This window comes from Aedes aegypti, chromosome 1, assembly GCF_002204515.2.
Source record: "Aedes aegypti strain LVP_AGWG chromosome 1, AaegL5.0 Primary Assembly, whole genome shotgun sequence".
Taxonomy (NCBI): domain Eukaryota; kingdom Metazoa; phylum Arthropoda; class Insecta; order Diptera; family Culicidae; genus Aedes; species Aedes aegypti.
In genome coordinates, this window is record NC_035107.1 from 74,493,942 (window position 1) to 74,510,103 (window position 16,162).

Genomic DNA, 16,162 nt, shown 5'->3' on the forward strand with positions numbered 1-16,162 from the left:
CCAGTTCCAGTCAATTACGGAGTAGCAACATGTACAGTAAATCTACACTATGCTATGCTTAGAAAAAGTTGGGAAATACCTATATTTAGCGTGACGTTTTGGATCATTATTATGGGTAAATGATGTTTGGAGAAATAAAAAATGAAAGATTCTATCAAGAACCAGTTTATTAATCACCTTATCAACGCATAAATGTAAGGGGAATGTGCACGGCTTATAACAAGACATAATAAATCTCGTTTTTTCAATAACTTTCTCTTACGCCCTTTTTTAATTTTGAATCACATTACTGGTATTTTTGTAATGACAATTTTCGTAATAGGTTCAGATTATTTATTTTTACCTAGAGCTCTTATGGCCAAAAATCAATTTTAAACTTCTTAATTCCTTTCCAAGTGAAATATGGTTATGGTATTTAGCAGATAATGTAAACATTCATGTCATATCTATAGCCACTGGAAGCTCGTGAAAAAATAATTTAATTTCGCGGCTGACTTTGGTGACTTCTGCGCAATCATTCCAGATGGTGTGAAGCTCAGAATCGTTGTTGGCAAGCGGGAGCACTACGAAGAACCTTGCATTCCATTCTGACATTACTATAGGAGTGAGGCGTCGAAGTTGTGCCATGCCTACTAGATCGTTTGATGTACGATCCGATGCTACATTCTCGGAGTTCTTTCAACAGGCTTTTGATTGTCAACCATCATAACAGGGTTGGAAGACAAGATCTATGACAATGTTCATTCAGTACCACACATTCTCCCTCTTCTCAGGAAAAAAAAGTTTGAAGTGATGAGTTTTCACATCGTTTCCGTCATCACGAAAGCTTTCAGGAATTCAGGATATATATTTCACATCGCTAAGAACTTCACCGATGTATACTGTCTCATATCTCAACTGTTCACGTGTACATGCGACTTTGAAACATTTTTCCGCTGTAGGATACCCACACAATCAGAACGGCGTTGAAATCATTGATCAGTTGAATGTCGTTCCATACATTAGAAACGGCAAGCTTATTATATGGAATGACATATCTAAGATGAATGTTGGACAAAATATTGCTATTAATAAACTGACATATATGTGTTCAACAGAGTAGCATCAGTGTTTGACTTTCATCTTGTTGTACATTCAATCCACCGTACTTTCACGAAAATACTCACTCAAAGACTTGTTTAACTGTTGTTACTTGTTTTGATATAACATATCTTGATCTACTAAGTTACTAGCCATCATTGGGCTTACATATCTTATTCTATAGATACATTTTCGACCGCCAGTCGCGCATGCATGTGAACGTCACTTTTGTTAGCAACCAATTTGTGACCACTAGTCGCGATAACAAGTGTACACCACCATTACTTAGAGCAAATATGGGACCACCAGTCGAGTTAACAACATCAATTGCAGTTACTAAGAACAAGTATGTGACAACCAGTAGCGGTAGCAAGTGTACACCACCATTGCATAGAAGAAATATACGACCACTAGTCAAGCTTACAACATCAATAATACTTGCTAGGAACAAGTATAAGACCACCAGTCGAGTTTACAACATCAATAGCAGTTACTATGAACAAGTATGCGACCACCAGTCGCGGTAGTAAGTATACACCACCATTGCTTAGAACAAATATGCGACCACCAGTCGCGCTAGCAATATCAATAACATTGATTGCTAGGAACAAGTATGCGACCACCAGTCGCGTTATGGACATTGCAACCATCTGTCGCGTTAAAGCCAACCAAATACTAAACCAAATGCAACCACCAATCGCGGCAATATTTTTTTTTTATTACAACCACCAGTCACGTTAAGCACATATTTTTGCATTGCATACACCAGTTGTGTTAAGGACATTTTTTTTTTCAAACATGTAATTATTTTTTTAACATGGCATTTATTTAGAAATAATAATGAATTAAGTAGATTTGAATAGTTTGGATCTCACCGATTATCGACACAAAATTCTCAAATTTCACAGATTTAGTATGCTTCACACTTAACTTGTTCGGTAAAATTTACGGGATACACAATGTACTGAAGCAAGGAAAGAAAACAATCATGTGCATTATTGGTCAAATTTGACCAAAACATCGATAATACTGAATCGATTAAAATTCGATTCGTTGAATCGATTCGTTTATTTAACCCCTCTACCGGCAGCTTCATTTTTTACCGCAAGAAAAAAATTCAAATCACGATAACTTTTTTGTTTCTCGGTATTTTTGCACCATTTTTTCACAAGTTCTCAAAAAACTCTTCTAGTTTGAGTATCCATGTCGATATTGATGATTGGTGATCTGGTTTTAAAGATATTCCAATGTTCCTTGGGGAACCGACATTTTCCATACAAAATGTCTTAGGCGTTAATTTTGTTTTACGTCAACTTATCGAAAAAGTAAAATGTGAGCTATACAATGCCATGTAATAAGGAGCTACTCTGAAAAAATCATACAAATTGGTTAAGAATTCTTAGAGATATCTGAAAATTACGATATGAGGTTTTTTGAAGTTTTCAAGATCTTTATTTGGTCAGCTTGGTACCAGCAACATAAATGCACATTACTCAAAGACGGCTGCTCCAAATTGCTTCATATTTTCACAACATACTCTCATTAATGTATTGTTCCAAAGAGTGAACATCTGAATACGTTAAAAAAAATCTGTAGCCTAAAACATATACGTGGGTTATGATTAAGCGTCAGCCCCCAAGGAATTTCGGAATATCTCTGGATCCAGATGACCAATGATCAATATCGACACGGATCCTCAAACTAGAAGAGTTTTTTGAGAACTGGTGAAAAAATGGTGCAAAAACACCGAGAAACAAAAAAGTTATCGCGATTTGATTTTTTTTCCTGCAGCAAAAAATGAAGCTGCCGGTAGAGGGGTTAATAAAATCCTTTGTATCGATTTTTTTTTAAATCGATTCGATTTCTTCACTCGTAAACAAATTTACAAGAACAACGACTCAAAATAAGATCAAATTCCTTGCATTAGGATTTCATATTGTTTCAACATCAAAAAATTGATTAATTGGAACGAAAAATCTACTTTTGGAACACTAATTTAAAATCGCCCATGGTTAGGAATATTTGCACACACTAACATTCATTTTTCACTCTATTTTATTTTATTGAAATTATTTTGTTTTTATTTGAAAGCAGGAGAGATAAGATATAGAAATGTGTGTATCATCATAGAAGAAACGATGAAATGATCACATACAACCAAAGCGAAGTTTTATTATAATTTATATAGAAATTTGCACAGTTGATTAATGTTACGGGAGTTTTTTTTTCGATTGAAATTACTAATTGATAAGTTATACAAATTGATTGATATTCATGAAAACCACAAATAACTTTAACACTTCACTTCTCTTTTGCAAAATCACATTATTATACAAATTATACTAAATTATACGATATTTTTATACACGTTTTGTACGGATATGTTCAATTGACTTCTGCAAAAAAATAGTTCAGTTCCTAGCGTTATTTTTTTTCCGTTCAACCTATGCAGAAAATAGGTCCCTAATAAAAGCAGAATGCGTACTTCATAACTTAGATGAATCAGCTCGAAATGAACATAATCTTTGAATCGGATAAAACAGATGAAACACTTTTTATTACATTCAAATATTTCCATCGAAGCAATCTTTTTGAATTCAAATGCAAAACAAAATATTCATTTCAAAGCCTGCATCGCGCAACTCAAATAGTTGAGGTGATGCTGGTGTTCAATAAGAGCAACAATAAGAACAGAGAGAAACATTGCTGCTTCAACGAGTAGTGAAGCGGCTAATACATATTAATGTCATATTTCCTCTTCAATCAGTTTTCTCTTATTCATAGAAAGTACCACATTGCTGTTTACTTACAGATGCCTTTTTTATCAGATTCAAACTTCACTGCACAATCACTCTGAATACATATTTTCACACGCGATTTAGGAACTCGACACAAACACATTTTCTAGTGAACACTCCCGCTTGCTATCGAATCCAGGCTCTCAAGGAAAAACGAAAATTTATTTAAAATTCTGGCAAGTTCGTCAAATGTGAAGCTCAGAATCGTTGTTGGCAAGTGGGAGCACTACGAAGAATCTTGCATTCCATTCTGACATTACTATAGGAGTGAGGCGTCGAAGTTGTGCCAAGCCTACTAGATCGTTTGATGTCCGATCCGATGCTACATTCTCGGAGTTCTTTCAACAGGCTTTTGATTGTCAACCATCATAACAGGGTTGGAAGACAAGATCTATGACAATGCACACTGGGCCAGGAGCAGAATTTAGCCAGACAAAACCTCTAGCGCTTTAGGAATGCATTTTTCCGGGTTGTTGTCAAAGGAGACTTATCTTGAATTTGTTTGTTCTTCAATTTGATGATTAAAGTTAGTTGGAAATTTCGCCGCATAGGTGGCGCTGCGATGCAAACTTTTTTGTTTTACGTCCTAGAGCTTTTGCGTCTGCGGCAATGTTTTAGAACGTGTAAAAATACTATAAGTTGTCGAAGACACCAAAGTTCTAGGACTTCAAATAACAAAGTTATGGTAAAAAATGTGTAAATCACTTAAATTTTACGTTTTTTCTACTTTCTATGTCAAAATCGTAAAATGTTTCATTTTAAAAACCATGCGTTGCTTGGTTTCGATAACATGCATGTACGGTATGAAAAAATATCTTATTTTTATATAAATATTTGAATTTTTGAACAAATTATTGTAAAAATATCATAATTTTTAACAAAACTTTATTCAAAAAGTTGCAAGTTTTTGCAAAAATTTATCAATGTTCCTAAACACGCTATATTTTATCTACCAAATGTCAAAGTTTTCCAGATGTATATTTTGATATATTTGAGATATCTGAATTCAAAATAACCATCTCTTTATATAAATATAATGGACTTATTATTAATTCTATCATTATACTACAAGATGTTTGACACATTGCGTCAGTTAAGATTTGTTAATCAAATACTATAAAAAAAAATAAATATAAATATAAATATGAAATCCCATATAATATGGGACTGTTATGCGAGTATGGGCAGTTGAGGCCTTGGCTTTACCTAATAATTATGTTAACTAATTTACTAACAATTATGCTCATCTGTTATTTAATTCATCTTCACAGCTTGTCACTCACCATCCTTGCATCCCAAAGTAACATGCAGTCCATTCCCTATGATGGGAAGCATAAATGGTCCAGGAATCCTGTTGATGTGGTGAACCAGACGAGCTCGCTTCTTCTTGTATGTGATGATAGCACAAACCATTACCACCAGTATAACAGTCGTTATCGGCGATAGAACACTGAACAAACTTGCTATTTTCGCTGCAATGTTGTGATTCATTTTTGAACGGTTATTCTTTGTTCTATCTTCGAGAAATGACGGTTGGACATGCACTTGATTCAATCAATCATTACTAGGCTAAAAGCTGATTTAGATTTCTTCCGCGTCTTCGTAACCCAAGATCACTAAAAAGCACTGTCTTCCACTCCAGAAACCACCTCGAAATTTCCTTCCGATCTGCACGTTGTTCAATTCACTTCACAGTTGGACTTCTCGTTTTTTCCTTAATCGCTCAGTTACTCACTCGCGGCAAGATTTGAATCGGAACTGAACGTTAGATGCTGGCGCACGCGACGATGAAGCCACCCAAAATGAAGATCTTCTCAACGGCGACGGCGGCGCCCGTCATGCTGTGGGGTACTACTGGGCAGCTTACCTCCACATAACTAGCGTCGTACTATAGTTGGTGGTGGGAAAAAGGCGACCCCCTTCGAAGAGCGTTTGTCACGCGGCGACTTGCTTCGGTACCGTTCGAACCGCGTCCGATCAAAGCAGCATTGTCCATCGGTGCAGCATAATGAGTTAGTTTACGACTTTGACAGCGAATCGGTTGGATGCAGTTGTGCTCTCGGCAGAGTTGTGTCAGGTGGATATTTGGGCGTTGTTGATTGAATTGCGTTGTCATTTCGTACCTTGGGGTCACGAGCTGATGGATTTCCACCAAAAACTAGATTGGAACGCACTAATGAGGTTTTATGATGTGAGAAAGCGTTAGGTTTGAGGCGACAGGTAAACAAAGGTACCTATCTGAAAATAAATCGAAAACAATCTCGTAAAGGAAGCTCGTTGATAGGAAACCGATTTATCTGATGACCATGACATGCCCTTAAATGAGATTTTGGCCTGATGATTGAAAACGCGATGTAGTAAAAAAGCTCGGCCGAAAATGAAATTTGCGTTGTTTTGATCCTCGTACTGCATTTTTCAAGAAAGAGTATTATTTAAAATATGATGAACACAACAAAATATCCAGTATAGCAAATATCTTATTCTCAATTTACTTATATTCTAATTTGTAGATCTGATGCTACGCTGTCTCTTTGGTCCATTTATTCATACCGTATCGTATTTGTAGCCATTTTTGTCGATTGCCGTGTTAAGCCGGGTATAGTTGAGCGTTTGCTCAGAGGAGGGTCAAGATGTCAGTTCGCTTTCAGAATGCCGTTGTGTTGGATGGATGGGCTCGTGTTGTTCTTGAGCGGACTGACGAAACTTTTTGATGCGGGGGCTGGGAATCAAACCCATGACTGTCAGCTTATAAATCGAACGTGTAGCCAACTACGCCACATTGCCCTCTAAGCAAATATCTTGGTGTCTCTGATACTTCTTAGAAGAAACTTGAACTTGGCTAAACGAACGTTGACCATCAGGTATCAGTAGGCCGGCACCAGAGGCACGTTCCCCGCCAGTTGGGAAATTTGTGCCATCGTCATATTCAAACCTATTTCATCATCTACCCGTTGGGACCTTGAGTTGGCCGAAGCAAGAGCTTTTATAGCAGCCTGACTATCTGAACAGAAGTATATGACTTTACCCATTACGCGCTGTTGAAGTGATGATTGCACTCCACACATACAGTATTGGACAAAACATTTGCAACTTTTTCGATTTTCCATACAAAATGACCAACTTTGGTATGCTAGATCTCAGTTATTTATGGACCGATTTGAATAAAACTTTCACAGAACATCAGATATAACTTGAATTTTAACATATATTTCTGAATATTTTTTCCAATCATAAGTTTATAAGTAATAAAGGTTTGACTAAAGTGTAATTTTCGACGAAAAATTCAAAACTTTTTATCTCAAAATCTGATAGCCTTACACAAAAACTGTCTTCAGCAAACTTATTCACCTCGTCAAAATCTACAACTTTGCTAAAGATACCATAAAGCTATTCCTTCAATATGTTTAGTTATGTCAATCATTAAAAATCATCAAAAAATTCACTTTAGTCAAACCGTTACTGTTTTTCAACTTGTGATTGGAAAAATCACTCAAAAATATATTTTAAAATTCAAGTTATGTCTGATGTTCTGTGAAAATTTCATTCAAATCGGTCCATAAATAACTGAGATATAGTTTATCAAAGTTGGTCATTTTGTATGGAAAATCGAAAAAGTTGCAAATGTTTTGTCCAATACTGTAAGAGCAAATATTTCCGCCTGAAAAACGGTGCAGTTTCTACCAAGTGAGTAAAACTGATTCAGCCTTAGCTCACGAGAATATACTCCTGCACCAGCTATACCTTCAAGAAGGGAGCCATCAGTGTAACATACTATATTGTTTGATATACTTCTTTCCAAATAGCCAGACGTCCACTCTTCCCGTGAAGGGAATTGTGTGGTAAATGTCCTGTAAGGGAAGTGACAAGCAATTGTAAGATCACTTGGAGCAAGGACAATTTTGTCCCAATTCACCAAAAGTGGAAACAACGAAGTGTGTGTAGATCTATGATTCACTGGATTTTTCTCCAGTAGATCCAGTACCCTTAAACGGTAAGAGCAAGAAAGTGCTTCTTGTTTAAGATATATGTGTAGTGGCGCAACGTCGAAAATGGCCTCAAGCGCTGCTGTAGGAGTTGTAGAGAACGCACCAGGCATCGCCATCAAGCACATCCTTTGGAGATGGCCCAATTTTGTTTGGATTGTTCTCACTTCGTCCTTTTGCCACCACACAAGACATCCATATGCCAATATTGGTCGACCAACTGTTGTGTAAATCCATTTGATATATTTTGGGTTGAGGCCCCAAGTTTTACCAAAGGTTCGCCGGCATTGACCGAAGGCCATGCAAGCTTTTTTGACTCTGAAATCAATGTGAGGTGTCCATGAAAGTTTGGAATCTAGAATGACTCCGACATACTTTACTTGATCAGTCACATTAATCTCAGTGCCAAAGAGACGTAAAGATCGAATTCCATCGCGGTTTCGTATTTCCATAAAAAGAACAATAGAAGTTTTATTCGGGTTAACCGAAAGGCCATATTGGCGACACCGACTCTCGACTACCTGAAGAGCACTTTGCATCAGGTCGAATAGGGTGCTTATGCACATACCAACTATCAGAGCTAGATAGTCGTCGGCAAATCCATAAGTTGGAAAACCGCAATTATTGAGTTGCCTCAATAGCGTATCTGCTACGAGATTCCACAAAAGTGGTGATAAGACTCCCCCTTGGGGTCATCCGCAAACATTCAATTTTCGAATCGCTGCTTGACGAAATGTCGAGAAGAGATGTCGGTTTTTGAGCATTTGATGAATCCAATTGGTAATCATTGTAGGTAGTCCATGGTTTCGCGCGGCTTCCAATGTGGCATCGAAAGACACGTTATCAAAGGCACCCTCAATATCCAAGAAAACACCCAAGCAGGATTGCTTCTGAGCGAATGCTTTCTCGATATCGTATACAACTTTGTTAAAAGAGTCACAGTGGACTTTCCAGATTGGTAAGCATGTTGATTGACATGAAGAGGCATGTTTGCCAAATAAACATCACGGATGTGATGATCGATAATGCGTTCCAGACATTTCAGGAAAAAGAGGTCAGACTGATTGGTCTAAAACTCTTCGCTTCTTCATACGACGCACGTCCAGCCGGATCGTTCAGCAGAACGAAGAGATTTCTTGTGAGCCTTGCGAGCCAACTTGAACGACTCTGATCCAACTGAACGGCGTCTGTTCCAAATCCTTCTACAGTGTTTCCTGAGTCTAAACAAATCGGAATTCCACCATGGGGTCCCTCTTGTAGTCTTTACAGACCGCAGGGGACATGCTTCTTCTTCCATAATGCAGGATGTTGTAGTATCAACGGCATCATCCAGATCGCAGAAGCGCGCGAGGCAGCCGTCAGGGGAGGAGCTACCCGGCGGCGCTCGCAAGGCCAGGCGGATATTAACCCCGAAAACCGGCAGAAGTGCCGGAAAATCGGACCCCAGCCAGGCGTCCCGGAAAGCCGAGAAGGGTGGGCCCGAAAAGGCTGGCCCCTCACGGAGTGATGGGAACAGGGGGTTGCGACCTTTGAGATGTCCTCAATCACCACAGGTTAGGGCGGATCAGGGGGGGGACGCCCCCTGGACAACCGTAGTGAGAAAGAAGAAGAAGGAGAAGCAGGAAGTTCAGGAGCGCAGGGATACCAGGCCTAAGAAAAGTAGGAGGGTAGGTGCCAAGCGCGAAAAGGGTGATGCGATCATCATCAAGACGGAAGAGTCTAAGTACTCGGAAGTCCTGAAGGCGATGCGCAGTGACGCGAAGCTCGCAGATCTAGGAGCCGGCGTACGCAGTGTCAGACGCACTCGTACAGGTGAAATGATCCAAGAGCTTAAACGCGACAAGGAGCGCAAGGGCGCCGCCTACAAAAGTTTGGCGGAAGAGGTCCTTTGCGAGGGTGTCGAGGTGAGGTCTCTGACGCAGTGATGAACCTTGACGAGATCACCAACGCAGAAGAGCTCGTCACGGAACTGCGGCAATAGTGCGAGATTCAGGTGCCCACCGCTGCCGTTCAGCTACGGAAAGGTCCGGCAGGTACTCAGGTGGCTCTAGTACACCTACCTGTGGCGGACGCAAATAAGTCCGCTAAGGTAGGCAAGATCAAGGTTGGTTGGTCAGTATGCTCACTGAACATACATGAGCAACCGGTGATCTGCTTTAGGTGTAGGGAACCAGGACACAAGTCCTGGGGCTGTAAAGGCCCTGATAGGACCAAGTTGTGTAGGCGTTGTGGTGAGGAAGGTGATAAGGCACTAGGCTGCAAGAACCCTCCCAAGTGCTTGATTTATTCCGGGAAGTCCGTGAACAACAAGCATTCAACGGGAGGCTCAAGGTGCCCGTCCTTCAAAAGAGCCATAAACGAAAGTCACAGTGCAGGTAACGCAGCTGAACCTGAACCACTGTGACGCAACTCAGCAACTTCTGTATCAGTCAGTTGCTGAGTGGGAGACGGACATCGCCATCATATCGGACCCATACCGAGTACCCGCCGGCAACGGCAACTGGGTCGTGGATGGATCCGGAAAAATGGCGGCGATATGGGCAACGGGTAAATACCCTGTCCAGCAGTTGGTGTCTACTACCTACGAGGGCTTCGTGATCGCCAAGGTAAACGGGGTCCTCTTTTGTAGCTGCTATGCGCCTCCGAGTTGGTCGACCGAGCGGTTCACGCAGATGCTGGACTGTATGACGACCGCGCTGACAGGGCGAAGGCCAGTAGTAATAGCGGGTGACTTCAATGCCTGGGCCGTGGAATGGGGAAGCCGTAACACAAACCAGCGAGGTCAAATTCTGCTAGAGGCACTGGCCGTGCTAGATGTCGATCTGGCTAATGTTGGTACCAAAAGCACCTTCAGCCGTAACGGAGTGGAGTCGATTATCGACGTTACTTTTTGTAGTCCTGGCCTAACGAGTAGTTCGAACTGGAGGGTAGACAATGCCTACACTCACAGCGACCACCTGGCGGTTCGCTACAGTAACGACTATAACAACAGCAGGCAGCGGGTTGAGGAAGCGGCAAGGTCAAGGTCAAGCCCTCGTAGGTGGAAGACATCGTACTTCAATGATGAAGTACTTAGGGAGGCGCTCCGCCGTGAGCGTAACCTACTCGGCCTAAGCGGGGACGAACTGGTAGCGGTGCTTACGCGTGCATGCGATGCGACCATGCCTAGAAAAGTCCACCCTAGGAATGGGAGACCACCGACCTACTGGTGGACTCAAGCTATTGCGAACCTGCGCCGTGCCTGCCTACGGGCCAGGAGACGGATGCAGCGAGCACGTACCGAGCAGGAGCGTGAAGAACGACGGGCGGTGTTCACCGCTGCCAAAGTCGTGCTGAAGTCCGAGATAAGGGCAAGCAAAAAGGCCTGCTTTGAGGGACTCTGTCAGAGTGCCAACGCGAACTCGTGGGGTGATGCCTACAGGATCGTTATGGCGAAGACAAGAGGTGCAATTGCTCCTACAGAGCAATCTCTACAGATGCTGGAGGGGATCATCGAGGGGCTCTTTCCGCGCCACAACCCTAGCCCATAGCCTCCTTTTGTAGGACAGCCGGGGATTGGGGCTGGCGATGAGGATAGAGTAACCGATGAGGAACTTGTAGCGATTGCAAAATCCCTAAGCATGGGGAAGGCACCAGGTCCGGACGGAGTTCCAAACCTGGCCCTCAAAGTCGCAATCTTGGAGGCTCCCGGTATGTTCAGATCTGCTATGCAGATATGCCTGGACGAGGGAGTATTTCCAGATGCGTGGAAGAGGCAGAGCCTGGTACTATTGCCAAAGGCGGGGAAACCACCCGGTGACCCGTCGGCGTATAGACCAATATGCTTGATTGACACGGTGGGGAAGGTGCTCGAGAAGTTCATCCTCAACAGACTGCTGAGGTACACCGAGGGTGTAAATGGTCTCTAAAGCAACCAGTTCGGCTTCCAGAAGGGGAGGTCCACCGTAGACGCTATTCTGACGGTTAAGAAAACCGCTGAGATAGCACTCCAGCGTAAGAGGAGGGGTATTCGCTACTGCGCAGTAGTGACTCTGGATGTAAGGAACGCATTAAATAGTGCCAGTTGAGCGGCTATTGCTGATGCGCTCCTGCGTCTGGGGATACCCGAGTACCTGTACAAGATTCCTGGAAGTTACTTCCAGAATCGGGTATTAGTCTATGACACGGAGGTGGGTCGGAAGTGCTTTCACATAACCTCAGGAGTCCCGCAAGGTTCCATCCTGGGTCCGGTGTTATGGAATGTCATGTACGACGAGGTGTTGAGATTAAAATTTCCGGCGGGTGTGGTCATCGTTGGCTTTGCCGACGATATTACGCTGGAGGTCTACGGTGAATCGATCGAAGAAGTGGAATTGACTGCAGCCCACTCGATCGTAATTGTGGAGGAGTGGATGAGCTCCAGGAAACTGGAATTGGCTCACCACAAAACTGAGGCTGTTGTTGTCAACAACCGAAAGTCGGTGCAGCAAGCGGTGATCAGTGTAGGCGACTGCACAATCACTTCGAAGCGCTCCGTCAAACACTTGGGGGTGATGATCGACGACAAGCTTACCTTCGGTAGCCATGTCGATTATGCCTGCAAGAGAGCCTCCACAGCTATTGTGGCATTGTCCCGGATGTCCAATAGTTCTGCGGTGTACGCCAGTAAGCGTAAGCTTCTGGCCAGTGTCACCTCGTCCATACTGAGGTATGGTGGCCCGGCTTGGGGCACGGCTTTGAGCACCGATAGCTACCGTAGCAAGCTAGAGAGTACTTATAGGCTAATGTGCCTGAGGGTTGCGAGCGCGTACCGTACCGTGTAACACGATGCACTCTGTGTCATCACCGGTATGATGCCTATTGGTATCCTTATCATGGAAGACATAGAGTGCTTCGAAAGGCGCGGCACAAAAGGCATACGCAGGACTGCCAGACTGGCCTCCATGGTCAAATGGCAGCGTGCGTGGGACAGTTCCACCAAGGGAGTGTGGACTCACAGGTTGATTCCGAGGTTAGATATTTGGGTCAATAGGCGCCATGGGGAACTAACATTCCACCTAACACAGGTCCTTTCGGGCCATGGATGCTTTAGACAGTATCTACACCGTTTCGGTCATGCGGGTTCTCCCGAATGTCCAGTTTGTGCAGGTTTAGAGGAAACGGCGGGACACGTTTTGTTCGTGTGCCCGCGTTACCGCACAATGCGTGACCGCATGTTTGCCACATGCGGTCGGGACTCCGGATAATTTGGTCCAGAGGATGTGTGAAGACGAGTTTGGCTGGAATGCCGTTTCATCGGCTATCACCCACATCGTCTCGGAACTCCAAAGGAGGTGGCGAGTGGACTCGAGGAGTGACTAGTGCAGACGCTAAACAACAGGTAGTCCAAGGGTTCGCAGTCGGCTACGTAGGTCATATGGGTGCGCTACAGTCGAAATCGACCATTACAGCGATTAAGTGGCCGCGGGGAGAACATCCTGGTAGCGCTGCTCTCGTGGCGCCGGCCTACTGGGTTGGATACAAGCCTCTGGTTGTTCGGGGCAGGTGGAGGCCCCTTCGTCAGCAATCCCAGCTGGTGCTAGCTGATAGGGCCTGAGCCTTCAGTAGGTCAAATTGCGAAGCCCGCAGTATTAGTTCTTGATACCTGCGGTGCAGCTGGGCGCGGGCTTAGTGGTCGACCCTGCCCGCCTTCAGCGGACAATGGGAGGTGAGGACCACCTGGGAAGCTGGCACTAAGCTGAGAAGCAGGTTCTGTCCCAGTGAGGACGTTAATGCCAAGAAGAAGAAGTAGTAGAAGAAGAACTTCTATTCCAGAAAGTTTTTGGATGACTCAGAGCATCTGTTGAATGCAGTCCAATTTTGTGAACCACTTTGCGTACGTACAAAATGTACAGTCCTTCAAAGGATCATTGATATTACTTGTATATTTATGGACTCAATTCCATGTTTATCAGTTCAAAGATCGACTATTTTCTAATTTAAGCCGAGAAACATTGAGTTAGTGTAGTATTGTACTTTCAACATTGGCACATGTCTTGAAAGTTTGAAGAATATATGTACACTTGTAATATCCAACGTAAACCCAATCCATGCTAAACTAATAAAAACTGGTGAAACTCAGCGCTCATCATCACAAAAAGCATTCATCACCGAAATATGGTCTTCACAGCCAAGACGCAAAGCGAAATCTCATCAAATCAAACGATTCGTTAGGTTCTTCCGCCGGCGCTAATCAGCGCACTACTGTCGAACACACTGTGCATTGGAATTCGTTAAAAAGACCCGCAAACAAATGCCGTGAAGCGTGAAGAATATGCGTGTAATAGTCGAAAACCAATTTCCGATCGTGCATGGAATTTTACGTAGGAAACCTACCTCAACACTGTCGTCGCCACAGAACCACCTTCCTTCATCTTTCCAAAACAATGTTACACAAATTCGGGCCCTTCTGGGCCAATAAACTGCAACGCTGCAACGAACGACGAGATCGATTAGAAGAACTTGAAAGAGCACTCCCTGAAGGGCGCGGCGCGTGGAAAGTCGTTTAGGCATATCGTTAGAACGGATCAAGAGCAGCCTACTTCCGAGATATTGGACATGGGGCTGCGGCCATGGGTGCAAATTAAACGATCTTGCTTTTCGAATGTCAAGTTGATCGCATGCATCCACCGGAGGTGGATGGAGGCATGCTCTCTGGGTCTACGCATCACAGATTTCGGACCAGGCGGCTGTCATCGGTTTGTTGTTACCGGCGGAGAAGATTTCGTGTCTCATTCATATGAAGGTCGCTACAGAGTATTAATTATTTATGTAAATTTCACCTTTTTCTGATGCCAATGAAGGGAATGCCACGAATATCATAAAGTTCTGCTTACGTTTAAATTTATATGTTCTGATTTGATCGTGAATGTAAAATTTAACATCCACATTTAACATTTACGTCACGATGTGTTTGGATTATTCTGTTTGAATGAAAGATTTCATGACATCTGCTAGCTCTTCGTTCGTCACCCTTGCCACTTCTTCTCCTTTATCTGCCGCATACGGCGCTTGGGGCTATGGGCTTTTGGAGTGATGCGATTATCGATCGCAGAAGCTCGGTCGAATTCTCTGCTGGCACCATGGCACCTTTGATCTTAGACATTACCTGGGAGGGAGGCACCGATACTACACATGAAATATAGAACAAAGTTTGTTTGAACTGCAAGATAACTCCAGCTTGCCAACAACAATCAAGGCAGGCTTGGAAAAAATCGCTAGTTTTCTTTTGTTGTGTACTTTCGATCTTTCCTGACAAACATGGAAAAAGGGCCACAGTTTTCTATGCACCAAATATCAATTTTCATTGGAAAAAGTAAAACCATGCGTTTTTCAATACTTTATATTCAATCAATTGAAAGGTGCTCACGTGACATTACTTGAATTATGTGCATGAATTGATTTTCATTCAATTTTTATCACTTTTGATGAAATACGAAAATGTGTTTTAATCAGTTACGCGCTTTTTCCATGTTAGTCCAATGATTGAGATCTGGGCTCACAGTGACAGTTCGTGACAGCGGAATCTCGGCTCACTATGACGTACATAAATTTTGTATTGGTTTCTCCCTCCCAGGACATTACCACTCTGTAGACGTCCCCACAAAGATTCGAGTTAGCACTCTGACAAAGACTATCAAAGCATATCCTTTCCGACTCTTGATTTCCTTTTTGAGATCTAACTTTGCCTCTCTGAATACTGCATCGCGTTCTTCTCTTCGTGCTTCTGTGTTCGAACGCAAGAACGAGCGCTACCCAAGCAACGACTTCAAGATCATCATAGGTTCAATCAGGTTGGCCAAGAGGAGGAGCTCAAACCGACGATTGAAAAGTTCAGTGCACACCTACGAGAACGGCCTACGACTGATATATTTCGCCACCTCCGAAAATATGGCCATTCGTAGCCTCTTTGGCCGAACATTTGAAAAGGTGGCAGACCATCTGCCAGAAACGCGAGGCAGCAAAAATTGGACTGATAGTGAATGCATCCTAGATAAAAAAAAACATGCTAGTAGATGAAGCCGAGTGCGACAGGTCACGCCAAGAGAGCAATGTTACAATAGACGGGGATAGGGAAAGTGTACCAGTTATGGCCATAGTGGTTCCCTATTTCGCCATATGTGAAATTTCGATACCTTTCAAATTTTTAATAAATTTGAATGTCTTGACATCTAGATAGGGGGAGATCCCCCAGTGCCGGACAGCACCCAATACCGGACAAAGTCGAAACATTGAGAAATCATGGTCCAATCAAGATGGTTTATTAGTATAAAAGAAAGCTAT